The following is a 16,097-nucleotide window of genomic DNA, read 5'->3' as shown; positions in this document are numbered from 1 at the left end:
GGCGTGGAGCGCCCCCCGAGGCAGTCTGGAATCCGACTTTCCGCCGCCTTAGCGACCCCGTCCCGCTTCCCGTTTGGAATGATTGATGCGAGCTCTCCTGCCTCGAAGCCACCCTCCCAGGAAGCCCTCTTTCCTTGCAAGGGCGCCCAGACCCCGCGGCGCGAGCGGGGAGGGAGGGAGGAAGGGGGGGTGGGCAGGCGGGCAGAGGGGAAGGAGGGAGAATGAATGAATTGCATTGGCCGGTGGCATCCGCAGCGGACGATGCGGACACTCCCGGTGGGGGCCCCCTCCCCCGGGCCCAGCACTCGGCTTCCCCGCGCCGGCTGCAGACAAATGAGCCCCCAGCACGCGGACCAGAACAGAAGCAAGGCTATTTTATTACTTCTTATTTATATATGTATGTATGTATGTATGTATGTATTTATTTATTTATTTATTTATTTATTTATTTATTTATTTATTTTGCACGGTAATTAATAAATAAACTGCTGCACCGGAGGGGAAAAAAAAGCTAGCAAGCAGAATCCAAACATGCTCTCGGTTGCCATTTGGTTATGTAAGAAGGAGGAACGAAGGCTAGTTGGCCGTAAAGAATTCCTCCAATGCCATGCTCCAAATCAGAGCCCCTGCAAGGAATTAAATCAAAAGGGAAAGCAGGCACCAACAGCCAGCACAGAAAGTGGGGCAGAGTTCTGCCAGCAGCTCACGTAATGTTCCTGCTCCTAAGGGGACGACTGTCACATGTCGCAGAATTAGGCCCAGAGAGCCACCAGCCCTCCACAGCAGCTCCTAGTTCCACCCCTGCCTCCCCATTCACTTTCTTTCTGAGCAAGGGTGGGCTCCCAGGCAGCTTCCTTTGTTCTGGGTGCCCACCTCCATCCATCAGGGCCAGAGGTGCTGGGGCAGGGGGCACACAGCTGCCCCAAGGTACAGGGCCACCAGAGTCCCCTCACCCAGGAATTTAGGATTGAGATGGAGAAAGAGAAAAAATGTCTGAAGAGCCAGAGGCCATTGGGTGTGTAAACAGGGGAGCTGTGGGGGGCTGTAAGCCTGAGGAGGCAGAGGGAGCAGTCAGGGAGAAGAAAAGACCAAGGGAAGGAGGGAGAGCGTGAAAGAGAGAAAGGGAGAGACAGCATAAAGAGCTGCTAAGCACAGAGGGTCAGACCACAGGAATTCTGCTTATGCTCCCAGCTGCCTTCTAGGCCTTTCTGAGGCCCACCGCAGCAGCCCCCTCCCCCATCTTGCGGCAACAATAATCCCTGTCTTCTGGTTCACCAGGCACCTGTGACCTATAACCTTCAAGCTCAACGAGCTTGAAACTTCTGTTGCTTGTACTCTACGGGCTTCTAAATCACATGCCTTCTATCAAGCTTTTAGTTTTTAGAGAAGTTGTAGGTTCACAGCAAAATTGAGAGGAAGATAAGAGAGTTCCCATATACCCTCTGCCCCCTCTACATACACAGCCCTCCCCCCGCCCCCAATATCAACATCCCCCACCAGAGTGCACATTTGTTAAACTGATGAACATACGTTGACACATCATAATCACTCAGAGTCTGTAGTTTACCTTAAGGTTTATTCTTGGTGATGTACGTTCTATGGCTTTGCACAAATGTAGAATTGTTACTGATTTGATCTATTACAGCCACTCACCCAGGAAACAGGTGAGTCCTGGCCCTGCCCCGGCCACCTGCTCAGTCCAGGGGAATCCCCGGGAAATTGGGGGCCAGACAAGTCAAAAGTGCAGCTCTTGGTTAAGTTTGCCAATGCTGGGGATCCCTGGGTGGCTCAGCGGTTTGGTGCCTGCCTTTGGCCCAGGGCACAATCCTGGAGTCCCGGGATGGAGTCCCACGTTGGGCTCCCAGCATGAAGCCTCCTTCTCCCTTTGCCTGTGTCTCTGCCTCTCTCTCTCTCTCTATGTCTATCATGAATAAATAAATAAAATCTTTAAAAAGTTTGCCAATGCTGTTGCCAAACAAACTCACATAAACTCACCGCAAGAGACATCAATAACTCAAGAGGTGAGGGTTTGGAAGAGAGAAAGGGAGAAATTTATTTCGGGTGCTGGCAACTGGGGCTGGTGGCAGGCTCAAGCGACCTCTCTGCCTGCAAGATGGACATCTAGAGCTTTCGAGAGAGAGATTTGGGAGGTATGTGCAAGAGAGCAGGCAGGGAGCGCATGATCGTGCATGGGGGTCAGTATGGGTCCAGGCCATGAAGAGGACGTGTGGGGTGTGGCCTTCTAGGCATTCCACTGGTATCAGGGCTTTTCTGGTCTGGTGCTTGGAATGTTCTGGTCATTGCAAAACATCTTCGTCAATGCCTTAAGAAAATGTGATAAGAAATAAGCACAATGGGTTTTAGTTAGAGTATGAGGTAAGCAGACTTGTCTATTCCTGGTTTTAATTGTTGGGGTCTATAGTTGAGCAAGAGGGCTCGCTGACATAATGACATGTATCCAGCATTACAGTGTCATACAGACTAATTTCATTGCCCTAAAAATCCTCTGCACTCTGCCTCTTCTTCCCTCCCCCTAAGCTCTGGCAACCACTGATCCTTTTACTGTCTCCATAGTTTTGTCTTTTCCAGAATGTTAGAGTTGGACTCACTCAGTATGTAGCCTTTTCAGATTGGCTTCTTTCACTTAGTAATTCAAATTGCTTTTTTTTTTTAAAGAATTTATTTATTTATTCATTAGACACAGAGAAAGAGAGACAAAGAGAGAGAGAGAGAGAGAGAGGCAGAGACACAGGCAGAGGGAGAAGCAGGCTCCACGCAGGGAACCTGACGTGGGACTTGATCCTGGGACTCCAAGATCACACCCTGGGCCGAAGGCGGCGCTAAACCACTGAGCCACCCAGGGATCCCCTGCTTTTTTTTTTTTTAAATTAGTTTCGTAGGTAGAATTTAGTGATTCATCAGTTGCGCATAACACCCCGTGCTCATCACATCGAGTGCCCTCCTTAATGCCCATCACCCAGTTACTCCATCCGTCCGCCCCTTCAATTTGCTTTTATGGTAGAAGTTTCCCATTTGCATTTTTCCCAACCCTTCTCTTCTTTAGTGGACATACTACATCATACCTTCCAGTTGTGGGAAAAAGCATATTTGGGATCTACCAATAAATTGGAATCAAACGTTTTTCCTTTGGGAAAAAGGGAAATGACACTCACTGAATCCTAGACACTAGAAATCCCAGCATTTCTCATTTTGGCCATAGTCCAACTGATCTAGAGCATTCTCTGACTTCATTTTCCAGAGCAGGGATGTTAAAAACCTGGGGATATGTGTTCTGAATGGCAGCTGCTTCCCCCAAGGATGGGCATGCTCCTGAGCCTGGCATCCAAGGGGCCATCCCTTAAGTGCCCCCCCCTCACCCCAGGCAGCACGGGCCCATCTGCAGTAAGTAGAGGCCAGTAATGCTGTGCATCGAGATAAAACCATGGGGGCCTGTTTCAGGGGCACTTGCAAAGACTTCTTGTCCCCTTTACCTGGAGGTCAAGAGCATCGTACTACTGGCACACTTAATCCCCACGCTGGCCGTGCGATTCTCCCATCACCTATAATAATGACAGTAACAGCAGTGGCCATTTACCTACTGCTAATTATATGCCAGGCACCTTGCTAAGCACTTTATACCTATTTATTTAATCCTCCCAACCTCATGAGATCGTATCCTTCATTTTATAACCAAAGAATCTGAGTCACAGGAAAATTGTTACATGCTCAAGGTCACACAGCTTAGAAGTGGCCTACCCAGGATGTGGGTCCAGGGAGTCTAGTTCCAGGGTTCGAGTGGGAACCACAGCGCTGTGATGGGGGAAGATATTAGTTATATATTGCTGTGTAACAAAAGCCTCCAATACTTAGTGGCTTAAAATAATGGACAGTTATGGCACACAGTTTCTGAGGGTCAGGAATCTGGGTGCTCTGGCTCTGAGGGTCTTGGGGGGAAGGCTGTAGTAAAGGTATACTCTCCCAAGACTTTACTGAAACTAGAGGATCTGCTCTTTCTTTCTTTCTTTCTTTCTTTCTTTCTTTCTTTCTTTCTTTCTTTCTTTCTTTCTTTCTTTCTTTCATCATGAGAGACACAGAGAAAGCAGAGACACAGGCAGAGGGAGAAGCAGGCTTCCCACAGGGAGCCCTATGCGGGCTCGATCCCAGAACCCCAGGATCACCACCTGAGCCAAAGGCAGACACTCAACCGCTGAGCCACCCAGGCGATCCTAGAGGATCTGCTTCTGAGCTCATTCATGTGGCTATTGGCCGGAGGAGGCCTCAGTTCCTTGCCCTGTTGGCTTTTCCATAGGGCTGCTCAGGACAAGCTTCCCCCAGTGTCAGTATTGAGGGGGAGAAAGATATTGAGAGATGAGCCACACACTCTACCTTTTATGACCTAGTCTTCCAATTACACATCATCACTTCTGCCTTCTTTTATTTGTCAAGCCAACCCACACTCAATGAGAGGATTAAGCAAAGGCGTGAATATACCAGGAAGCAGAGATCACTGGATCACCATCTTGGAGGCTGGCTACCACAGCTAAGCATAAGGACCTTGCCCTCAGAAAATCCTAAAGCCTGCTTTAGAGGTGATAACAAATAGCTACTGAGCCCTGTGCAAATGTTTGTCACCACTCAGCAGGCCCTTCCCTGTGTCTGACACATTTCACCAGGCACTATGGGGAGAGGTAGACTCATCTGGAACATGAGCTCTGTGGGGACAGGCTCTACATCTTCGGCAACATATGGTTGTCAGGCTTCCATGAATATTTTTAATTGACTGACACTAAAGAAGTAAAAGATACACTCCCTGCTCTTAGAAAGTTAACAACCTAGTTTTAAAGCAATCTATTTTTTTTAAAGATTTTATTTATTTATTCATGAGAGACACACAGAGAGAGGCAGAGACATAGGCAGAGGGAGAAGCAGGCTCCCTGTAGGGAGCCCAATGTGGGACTCGATCCCAGGACCCCAGGATCATGCCTGGAGACAAAGGCAGATGCTCAACCACTGAGCCACCCAGGTACCCCTAAAGCAATCTTTTTTTTTTTTTCCCTAAAGCAATCTTAATTGCATTTTATTTGCGTACCTTTTGTTGTAAAATATACATCACATAAAATTTCCACTTGAATCATTTTTCAAATGTACCGTTTAGTGGCATTAAATACATTCACATTGTTGTACAACCATCACCACCATCCATCTCCAGAACTTAATCATCATCTCAAATTGAAAATCTGTGCCCATTAAAGAACTCCCCATTTCCCTCTCTCCCCCACCCCCCACCCCTGGCAACCACCTTTCTACTTTCTATGAGTCTGGCAAACTCCAGGTACTTGATACCAGTGGAATCATACCATACTTGTCCTCTTGTGACTGGTTTATTTTGGCCTAATGTCTTCAAAGTTCATTCATGTTGCAGAATGTGTCAGAATTCCCTTCCTTTTTAAGGCTGAATAATATGTTCCATTGGATGTGTATGCCACATTTGGTTTACCCATTTATCTATCACTGGACATTTGGGGTGCTTCCACCTCTGGTCTATTGTGAATAATGCTGCTATGAACGTGTGTGTGCAAATCTATTTGAGTCCCAGTTTGCAATTCTTTTGGGTACATACCCTGAAGTGGAATTGTTGGGTCATATGGTAAGTCTGTATTTCTTTTCTTTCTTTTTTCTTTTTTTTTTTTTATGTCTAATTGTTTGAGGAACCACCATACTGTGTTCTTAACAACCCAGTGTCAATAAACACTATTGTTTTGGGGCCCCTGTTCTAAGCTCTATATACTTTATTTGAAACCAACACTGCAAGGTAGAGTTGTTATTCTCACTTTTCAACAGATGAGTTAATTTGCTCAACATCGCATAACTATTTAGAAGGCAAGGTCAACACAGATGGATCGCTTAGCAAGGCAAACGGCTACAAATCCAGTTCAATAAAACCCAAAGTCAGTGCAAGGCCACAGGGTGCAGCTGTCTGCAGAAAGGTTCCTACGAGTAAGTGGTGAACCACATTTTGAAGATGTTCTGTGATGAGGCATCTGATGGAAATCTAGGAAGACACTTGGCTGCAGAAGGGACAAGAGCCTTACTTTGAACCCTAGGGGTCTGTGTGTGATTCTCTTATCTGGGCTTGTCAGGGGCTCCATACAGCATCCCTATCCAGAGAGGCTTTTGAGAACCATCAGCCCAAGTGGCAGAGTGGCTTGTACCATAGCAGAGCTGTCTCTTGCTCTGGGTGCCCTCTGAACTGTCTGCCTCCCTGTTTCTCAGCAATTGGATCAGAGCAGCTGGCTAGAATGGGGTGTATGTTGCCCCTAAAATTCAAAATGGGGGTGCCTGGGTGGCTCAGTTGGTTAAGTGTCTGATCATGACCTTCAGCTCAGGTCATGATCTCAGGGTCCTGGGATCGAGTCCCCGCATCAGGTTCTTTGCTCAGCAGGGAGTCTGTTTCTCCCTCTGCCTCTCTGGCTCTCATTGTCTCTCAAATAAATAACATCTTTAAAAAATAAAATAAAATAAAATCTAAAATGACACTGTAGGGGAGCACACTTTACCAGCCCAAAATAAGTCTCTTTGGCATAAGGACCATTATAGGCTGATTATTTTCAAGGGACTGCAAATAAGTGAAACTCAGAAAACTAAGCGGATGGTACCCTTTTGAAAGAGAGGTTTACAGGTGTAAGGGAACTCACCCATTTCCAAGTGTGTCTCTCTGGTGGTTCCAGGGAGAAGGGGATGACTCCATATCTCTAGAAACTCATCAGTGGAGAACACAGTGACTTAACTCTGCATAACAACCTTACCCTTGTTGACTATGCTTTTTCTGATAACCTCACATAACTGACTCCCCACACCCAACATCTTTTGTCTTTAGTTGGAGATGATATTTAAGTGATAGCTTCTGCCATTTGGGGGAGTTACTCAGTTATCCTGGGTGTCTCTCATGCGTGCAGGAGGAATCTGTGTTTTTAAACTTCTGTTTGGTTTTCTCTTGTTACTTCATCTTGTATTTCAAGGGGGTCTCAGCCAAGGACCTAGAAGGGAAGAAGGAAAAATTATTCCACTGCTTTGACACGAAATACTGTGCCTTTTTCTTGATGGTAAGGGTGTTCCAACTTGTGTTTCATTTTGGAAGTGGCATCCCACTGGCTCCCTAGAAACTTCCTCCAGGTGGTGGAAATTACAATATGTGAATAGTGAATCCAGTTTTGAAGTTGCGATCAGAAAGGTAAATGAAGGAAGAGAATGGCATTCGAGGCGGAATAAGGGCAGAGGCACCATGACACAGACAAGCATGTTACAAATGATCTACCACACTGATGTATGCAGAGGGAACAAGGATGGTTCACCTGGAGGGCTCACGGGACTCAGGATACAGCTGCACTCATGGCTGAGATTTATCACAGGGACACAAAGCCCAATCAGCATAAGGAAAAAGTGCACGAGGCCAAGTCCAAAGGAGACCAGGAATAAGCGTCCAAGATTCCTTTTCCCGTGGGGTCACACAGGACATGCTTAACTCCCCCAGCAATGTGCAGTGATGACATGTTTGAAATGGAGTTTACCAGAGAAACTCATTAGAGACTGGTTTTTACTGGGGGCTCATGTAGGCACGCTTTGCCTGGCATGACCCACATTCCAACCTCCCAGAAAGAAAGCAGTTCAGCATGAACCACACTGTTTTCATAGAGTCTAGGCACAGTGGGCCACTCTTATCAGGTAGGGAATGGTGGGAGAACACCTGGGTGGCTCAGTGGTTGAGCATCTGCCTTCAGTTCAGGTCGTGATCCTGGAGTTTGGGGATCGAGTCCCGCATCGGGCTCCCTGTGAGGAGCCTGCTTCTCCCTCTGCCTCTGTGTCTCTCCCTCTGCCTCTGTGTCTCTCTTTATGTGTCTCGTGAGCAAATAAATAAATTTTTTTTAAAGTAGGAAATGGTGGAAGCCCTCCTCAAATCCCGATTTCCAGGCACCAGTCAAGGGCCAACCTGGGCAGCTGGCCTTTCTACGTAGAAGCAGTCAGGCTTGCTGTGTCAACCTCATTTTGCACAACACATATCCCATAGAACGGCTCAGACAGGTCCATGAGGGAGATGCACAGGTGTTCATTCAACTGCTATTGTGGTAACGGGGATCCCCAGGCACTCTGGGCATCTGTCACAGGGACAGGGTACATGGTTCAGTAGGGTGGAGGTGTACCCTGGAATATCATGCAGCAATTAGAAGCAATGGATTATATGTACACGTATTGACAGGAACGGATCTGAAAAACTTAATCCTTGGTGGAAAAAAAGGTGAGAAACAGGCTGATATATATAAGCCAATACCATTAATGTAAATTCAAAATATATACAGGTACTATTCATATAAATTTCAAAAACAGGAAACGTAATGTGTACTGTTAGAAGTCCAGATGCAAATCACCCTTGGAGAGGTAGTGACTGGTAAGGGGCATGAGGTGCTTCTGGAGCATTGGTCCCATTCTCTCTCTCTCCTGAGCTGGGAGCCACACAAAGGTGTGTCTATTTTGTGAAAAAATTTCCACCTGTATACTTATGATTTGTGCATTTTTCCATGTGTGTTACATGGCTATACAATTTACATTAAAACAAAAAGCTCATTGGAGTGCCTCGGTGGCTCAGTTGGTGGAGCGTCTGCCTTTGGCTCAGGTCACGATCTTGGGGTCTTGGGGTGGAGCCCAGCGTCGGGCTCCCCATTCTGCAGGGAGTCTGCTTCTCCCTCCCACTCTGTCCCTTTCCCCCCATTAGTGCTTGCTCTCTCTAGAGCTGTCTCTTTCTCTCAAATAAATACAATCTTAAAACAACAATAACAACAACCCATATTCATGGAAAAGAGCCCATAGGAAGGAAAAGATAAATACTAAAATGATTGTCTAGGGGCAAGGGAGGTGAGGTGGGAACAGAGAGAAAATGAAGAATACCCGCACACACTCTTGCATGCGTGCACGCAATAGGCCTTAGGGGGATCAGTGTTGTTAATAGGACACAGAGGAGTATTATTAATTTGCCCCTCTGCACCTGGGTTTTTTTTTTTTTTTTTAAGATACTAAAAAGCTCACCTTGTGATTTCACTGTTCAGAGGGACTTGATTTCTTTGCAGTGTTTATGAGCCCAGCTCTGTTTACCCAGTTCCCTAAGAGATTGGTGACCCCTCACCCCCCACACTGTCTCCAACCTGGAAGAGCACTAAGGGTTACCTAGCAGGGTTGAGATCCCAGAAGGCCCACCAGCCTCGCTCTGGAACCCTCCGGTCAACATCACCCTTGCTGAGTGACTTAGTAGAGAGGAAAGATGCACTCTCATCAAATCCCCGGAAAGACTTAAGAGAGATTTGTAAGTTCTCACCAGAGCTGCATCCCTATCCCCTGGAGGGCTCATTAAAGCACAAAGTGCTGCCCTGCCCCCCGGGGGTGTCTGATTCAATTGGTCTAGGGGGAGGCTAGAGAATTTGTATTTCTAACAAGTTTGCAAGAGCTGCTGTTGCTGATACTCCTGGAACCTCACTTTGAGAACCACTGATGCTTGGGATCCCTGGGTGGCGCAGCGGTTTGGTGCCTGCCTTTGGCCCAGGGCACAATCCTGGAGACCCGGGATCGAATCCCACGTCGGGCTCCCGGTGCATGGAGCCTGCTTCTCCCTCTGCCTATGTCTCTGCCTCTCTCTCTCTCTCTCTCTCTGTGACTATCATAAATAAAAAAATAAAAAAATAAAGAACCACTGATGCTACAAAAGACGAAGAGAAGTCCAGCTACCAGCCATTTCTGATAAGCAAGATTTCCTCCCCCAGAGCCACCCCAGGCTACAAAACAAACCTCAGCTCTGACTGTGCTCTAACCAGATAGTGTGACCCCAGACGTGGAGCTGATTGCATAGACAATGCAGGAAACTCATGAGGGGAAGATCTGTAGGTTTTGAGACATCAACAGGCCACTCCTCCAACCAGCCCAACCCTCCATCCAGCACAAGAGGTGGTGGTCTGAGCTTTCAGCTGAGAAATTTGGGCAATGGCCAAGTTCACTAGAATGGTAGTCTCAGGGAAATGTGAGTGTATATCCAAGCAGGTAATTGCATGATGACCCCACTCGAGAACAGAGCATGTTCTGGAAAGAAGTGGTCAGTAGGGAGTCTGGACCAGGGCTTCCTAACCTCTTCACACACTGAAAATGATTAACACTTGCAGTATTCATTCCAGATTGCTGATAAAAGGTTTGGTTAAAAAAAAAAAAAGAAAAATGATTCTATTTCCTTTATATATCTAATCATGGTAATAAAAAAGGATTTGGTGACTAAATAAAATATAGAAGTTGTATACAATTCAAATAAAATTACAAGAAAGTGTACAAGCATCAGTTCTTGGGGCAGAGTTGTAGGCCATTACCTGCACTTAGGTAGCCACAGCACTCTGGCTGGGAAGCTCTGCTCCAAAGCCTCCTACTCCACCAAGCAGGAACCAGGTTCCACCTGCCAGAGGCAAGAGCCAAGCTGACCAAGAGGTCCCCATTGGGGTGTTGGTTAGCTATAGCTGTGTAACAAAACATAGCGGCTTAAACAACACTGAACACCCTCTCACAGTGTCTGTGGGTCAAGAGTCTGGGAGTAGCTCCCAGGGTGGTTCTGACTCCACGTCTCCCATGAGATTATAGTCAAGTTTGGACTGAAGTCTCTGAGGACTCCACTGGGCTGGAGCATCCACTTCCAAAATGGCTGACTCACATGACCGGCAAGTCAACACTGGCTGTTGGCAGGAGACTTCCATTCCTTACCACGTGGGCCTCTCTTGAGAGCTGTGTGAGTGTCTTCGCAACATGGCAGCTGGCTCTTGCCAGAAAAAAATGATCCAAGAGAGAAGAAGGCACAAGCTACCATTTCTCTTATGGCCTGACTTCAGAAGTCATGCAGTGTCACTTCTGCAGTCTCCTATTAGCTACGCTGCCATTCATTGAGGGAGGGTTGTATACAAGAGAACAAATACCCCAGGGCCAACATCCAGGGCCATCTTTGAGGCTCCTGACATAGGCAGCCTGGGCGGCGGGGGGGTGAGGTGGGTCGGGGATGGCTAGGGCTCTACACTCATATCCTGGCCTACAGGAACTATTCCTCTGGGCGATGCTTCTTCCTAAACTCTAATTTGGTGCTCACTTTATCAGTTAGGATTAGGCATGGCTGTTAAACAGAACATAAGTGGTTTACACCAGATAGATGTTTATTTCTCTTTCATTTAAAAGAAGTCCAGAGATGGGGCAACTCAGGTAGCTCAGCCGTTAGCACCGCCTTCAGCCCAGGGCATGATCCTGGAGGCCTGGGATCGAGTCCCACATGGGGCTCCCTGTATGGAACCTGCTTCTCCCTCTGCCTGTGTCTCTGCCTCTCTCTCTCTCTGTCTCTCATGAATAAATAAATAAAATCTTTTAAAAAAATAAAATAAGATAAAAATAAAAGAAGTCCAGAGATAAGCAAACCAAGGCTGACAGGTGGCTCCATAGGCTTCTGGGACTCAGGTTCTTGCTATCTTTCTACTCCTTCATCCTCAGGGCAGGGCTTCCATCCCTCAGATCACAAGGCTGCTGGAAGTCCATCAGCACACCCATATTCTAGGCAGGAAGGAAAGGAAAGGCAAAGGACAAAAGGCCTTTCCGAGAAACCTCATCCACCAACTTCCCCTCACATGTCAGTGGTCATCCCTAGCTGCAAGGGAGTCTGGGACCGTCATTTTCTATCTGGCATATTGCTACCTCCAATAATACCACGGTACTGTTGGTAAGGGGGCAGAGGAGAAAGAGGAGTGGGTAGGCATGTTTGTAGTGGGGACAGAGGGGTGCAAGAGCATCTGGCTCCTGGTGGGGGGGGGTCCCAAACAGACCAGGTTTGGCCACTTGCTACTGACAAAACCCAAAGGCAGAGAAACAAGTGGAGGTGAAACAAGGAAGGACTTTATTTCAGTGAGGCCACCACCAGGAAGACAGTAGATCTGCATCTCAAATATTGTCTCCAAAGCGCCAAAAATACTTCCAGGTTTATATAAGGAAAACGTGGAGGTGGAAGCACCTGGCTGGCTCAGTCAGAATCAGCTTGTGATTCTTTATCTCAGGGTCATGAGTTTGAGCCCCACATAGGGTGTAAAGATTATTAAAACATAAATTTTAAAAAACAAAGGAAAAAATGTGGGTCAAAGATGGGTGGGTACACGCAGGTGGCAAGGAAGGTCAAACTGATCACTGTCTTGGAGTCAATCATGGGTGGGATCTTGCGGGCTCAGGGCAGTTCTTGCTCTTGAGGGGTAGTTTCATTTCCCAACAGGGGATGCTTTGCCCTGGGGTCTTCCACCTGAGCCAAGAGACAAGCTGGAAGAAACCCAACTAGAGAGGTCAAAATCGGGATGCCTGGGTGGCTCAGCAGTTGAGCGTCTGCCTTTGACTTACGGCGTGATCCTGGAGTCCTGGGATCTCGGGATCGAGTCCCACATCGGGCTTCCTGAATGGAGCCTGCTTCTCCCTCTGTCTACATCTCTGCCTCTTTTTCTGTGTCTCTCATGAATAAGTAAATAAAATATTAAAAAAAAAAAAAGAAAGGTCAAAATGGAGGCAGCTGGGGCATCTGGGCAGCACCATTGGTTAAGGATCTGACTCTTTTATTTTATTTATTTATTTATTTATTTATTTATTTATTTATTTATTTATTTTTTAGGATGTGACTCTTGATTTGGACTCAGGTTATGATCTCGGGGTGGTGGGATCTAGCCCCATGTCGGGTTCTGTACTGAGGGTGGGGCCTTCTCCCTCTCCGTCTGCCCCTCCCCTCCATGCATGGGCATGTGCACACTCTCTCTCTAAAAATAAATAAATAGTGAAATAAATAAATAAAATGGAGGCAGCTGAAGTCCTCTATCATGTCCACCATGTTTGCTAAGCAAACTTCTCACAAAATTATTTAGCCTCCCAGTATCCTTCATTCAGAGTCGGGGGGTTATTAATGGGAAACATGGATATTTCTGGACCATGAAAACTTATGTTCAGTGTAAAGAAATATGTACTTCTTTTATTTTTTTAAGATTTTATTTACTTATTCATGGGAGACACACAGAGAGGCAAAGACACAGACGGAGGGAGAAGCAGGCTCCCTGCAGGGAGCCGGATGCGGGACTCTATCCCAGGACCCCATCCCAGGACCCCAGAATCACGCCCTGAGCCAAAGGCAGATGCTCAACCGCTGAGCCACCCAGGCGTCCCAAGAAACATGTACTTCTTAAAGTCAACATACTGGAATCCAGCCTACATGTCAGCTTGGGAGCCTTTGGTTATTCCAAGACAGTGATCTGGACTGATGCTAGGGGGTCTAGGAATAGAGCTCCTGGATCCTGGAGCCCAGCCCCTCAGGTGTGCCACCTAGCCAGCTCTCCTGGGTCAGGCCACTTTTCCCAGGACACTGCCAGGGAGCAGAGCACCCCCACTGCTTGCAGGGTGGCCGGCCTCTATCCCTGCCTCTGCCCTGGGGATTCTCTGCCCCATCCCACCCGCTGGGGGGGGGGGGGGAGTGCCCCTCCCTCCACTCTCCTCCCTTGTCACCCAGCAGGACCTCTTCAGTCAGCCCAGGCTTTCCCTAAACACCTGAACCAGGACTTGCCTCCAGTGGCTCAGCTTTTGCCACCCTTGCCAAGGCCCTGAGGCCAGGGACTAGATCTGGGCTGGGCCTGCTCTGAGAGGAAAGTACCAGAAGAGCTGTGAAATAATAGTCCGATACATTTTCCTGTCTTGAGTGAGAGGTAGTGGCCAGCCTGGGCATGCTAAGGAGCTTAAACTTTATTCTGTAGGTGTTGGAAGCTACTGGAATTTTTTCCACGAGGAAGTGACATGACCAGATGGGCATTTTAGGAAAATGATTCTGGAGGCAGCAGGGAGATTGAACTGGAAAAAACAGGTTCTCGAGAGAAACAATCATACAGTCCAGACGACATCTTTATTTTTTTTTAAGATTTTATTTATTTATTCATGAGAGACACACAGAGAGATGACACTCTAGTGTCTAGGACCTTTGCTCCCCTTCCCAATCCTACCCCCTCCCCAATTGCTCCAAACTCCTCCACCTGGCTCCCCAGGGGGACTCTTACACTCCAAACTCACCTCAGATCTGGGTCTGACTCTCTTCCCACCTCCTCTCCAAGTCCTTCCGGTCATAATTGAGCCGTTTCAGGCACATGATCCCATAATGCAGACTCACCCTGAGCAGTAGGGGAAAGTGGGGTCACAGATGAATCTTCACAACTCCAGTGGCTGCTGCTGCTTCCCTCCCCATTGGCTGTGGTCTTCTGGGAAAGGTCGGGGAGTTGTTCCACTGGGTCAGTTTTAGGGAATGCTGACCTTCCCAGGACTTGGGGTATTTTCAACAGGCAGTTCCTATTGGCTAACCTGGACAGGGTATGGGGTCAACTAGCCAAGCTGTCTGAGGATTTGGACTTTTCCTGATGGGCCATCTTATTGGTTGGAAGGGGCACAGAATTTCAGGATTTCCTGAGAATCCAGGCTAATCGACCAAAGATAGTCCGAGGACTTTCCCATCACCAGTCCCATTGGCCAAAGACTCTCTAGGAGTGAGGCTTCCCCTTGGACTGTCCCCATTGGCCAGGCAGCCCCCACCTGTGGAAGCTGTCCACCATCTTGAGTTGGCCCCGGAGCTCCTTCTTGTTAAGATGATCTAACATGCAGGCATCCACCAGTGACTCCATGAAATAGCTGCGGTATTGGGGCAGCCCCAGGCTGGGCAGCCAGTCGTTTCCCACCCACTCATGGTTCATGTCACCATATGCCAGGATCTGGGGCCATGGGCAGGTGGGGGAGGGGTCAGAAGGCCTGACCCAGAAGATCCCGGGTCTCCAGGATAATGCCCTGGGCTGAAGGCAGGCACTCAACCGCTGAGCCACCCAGGCATTCCAATAAAACTGTTTTTTTTGTTTAGATTTTATTTATTTATTCTTGAGAGACACAGGGAGAGAGAGAGAGGCGGAGACAGAGACATAGGCAGAGGGAGAAGCAGGCTCCATGCCGGGAGCCCGACGTGGGACTCGATCCCAGAACTCCAGGATCAGGCCCTGGGCTGAAGGAGGCAGCACTAAACCGCTGAGCCACCCGGGCTGCCCAAAACTGATTTTTAATAAACAAGACAGGGGCACCTGGGCAGCTCACCTGGTTGAGTGTCCCACTAGTGATTTAAGCTCAGGTCGTAATCTTGTGGGTCATGGGATGGAGCCCTGAGTAGGGCTCCTGGCTCAGTGGGGAGTCTGCTGGGGATTCTCTCTCTCCATCTGCCCCTAAAATAAATAAATAAATCTTACCAAGAAAGAAAAGAAAGAAAGAAAGAAAGAAAGAAAGAAAGAAAGAAAGAAAGAAAGAAAGAAAAGAAAAAAAGAAAGAAAGAAAGAAAGAAAAGAAAAAAAGAAAGAAGAAAGAAGAAAGAAAGAAAGAAAGAAAGAAAGAAAGAAAGAAAGAAAGAAAGAAAGAAAGAAAGAAAGAAAAGGAACAAAGAGGCTCACCTAGCTGGCTTAGTTGGTAAAGCATGTGACCCTTGATCTCAGGAGTTGTGAGTTCAAGCCCCACATTGGGTGTAGAGATCACTTTAAAAAAAAAATCTAAAAAAAAAAAAAAGAAAAAAGAAAAAAAGGAGGGAAATATTGAAATGCCTCTGAGGCTGCTGACGAGGATGGGTTCAAGGGCACAAGTGCCCGGTCAGGTGGGCCCCTGAACCCGGAAGGACCTACCAGGCGGACGAAGACACCTGACCCAGCTGCGTCCAGCGGCCCTGGGCGGAGAAGGAGGCCAGGAGGCCGGGTAGGTTATCTTTCTGGCCGACTCTGCGGTGCGAGCCCGGGGCGGGCGGGGAGAAGCAGACGGCTTTGAACCTGCTGTTAGGAAAAGCAGGAAGCCAGCCACCTGGTTCGAGTCCAAGGCTTGTCAGACCTAAAGCTGGAGCTCATTAATCAGTAATGAAGCCATGAAGCCATTCGGTGTGTTGATGGATTTTACCCTAGCAACCTGGGGGCAAAGCGGAGGGAGAAACGTTGCAAATGCCAGCGCCCTCCGGGCCTCCT

Source organism: Canis lupus, chromosome X (assembly GCF_048164855.1).
Source record: "Canis lupus baileyi chromosome X, mCanLup2.hap1, whole genome shotgun sequence".
Lineage (NCBI taxonomy): Eukaryota > Metazoa > Chordata > Mammalia > Carnivora > Canidae > Canis > Canis lupus.
The sequence above is the reverse complement of the archived record's forward strand: the minus strand, read 5'-3'. Positions refer to the sequence as shown.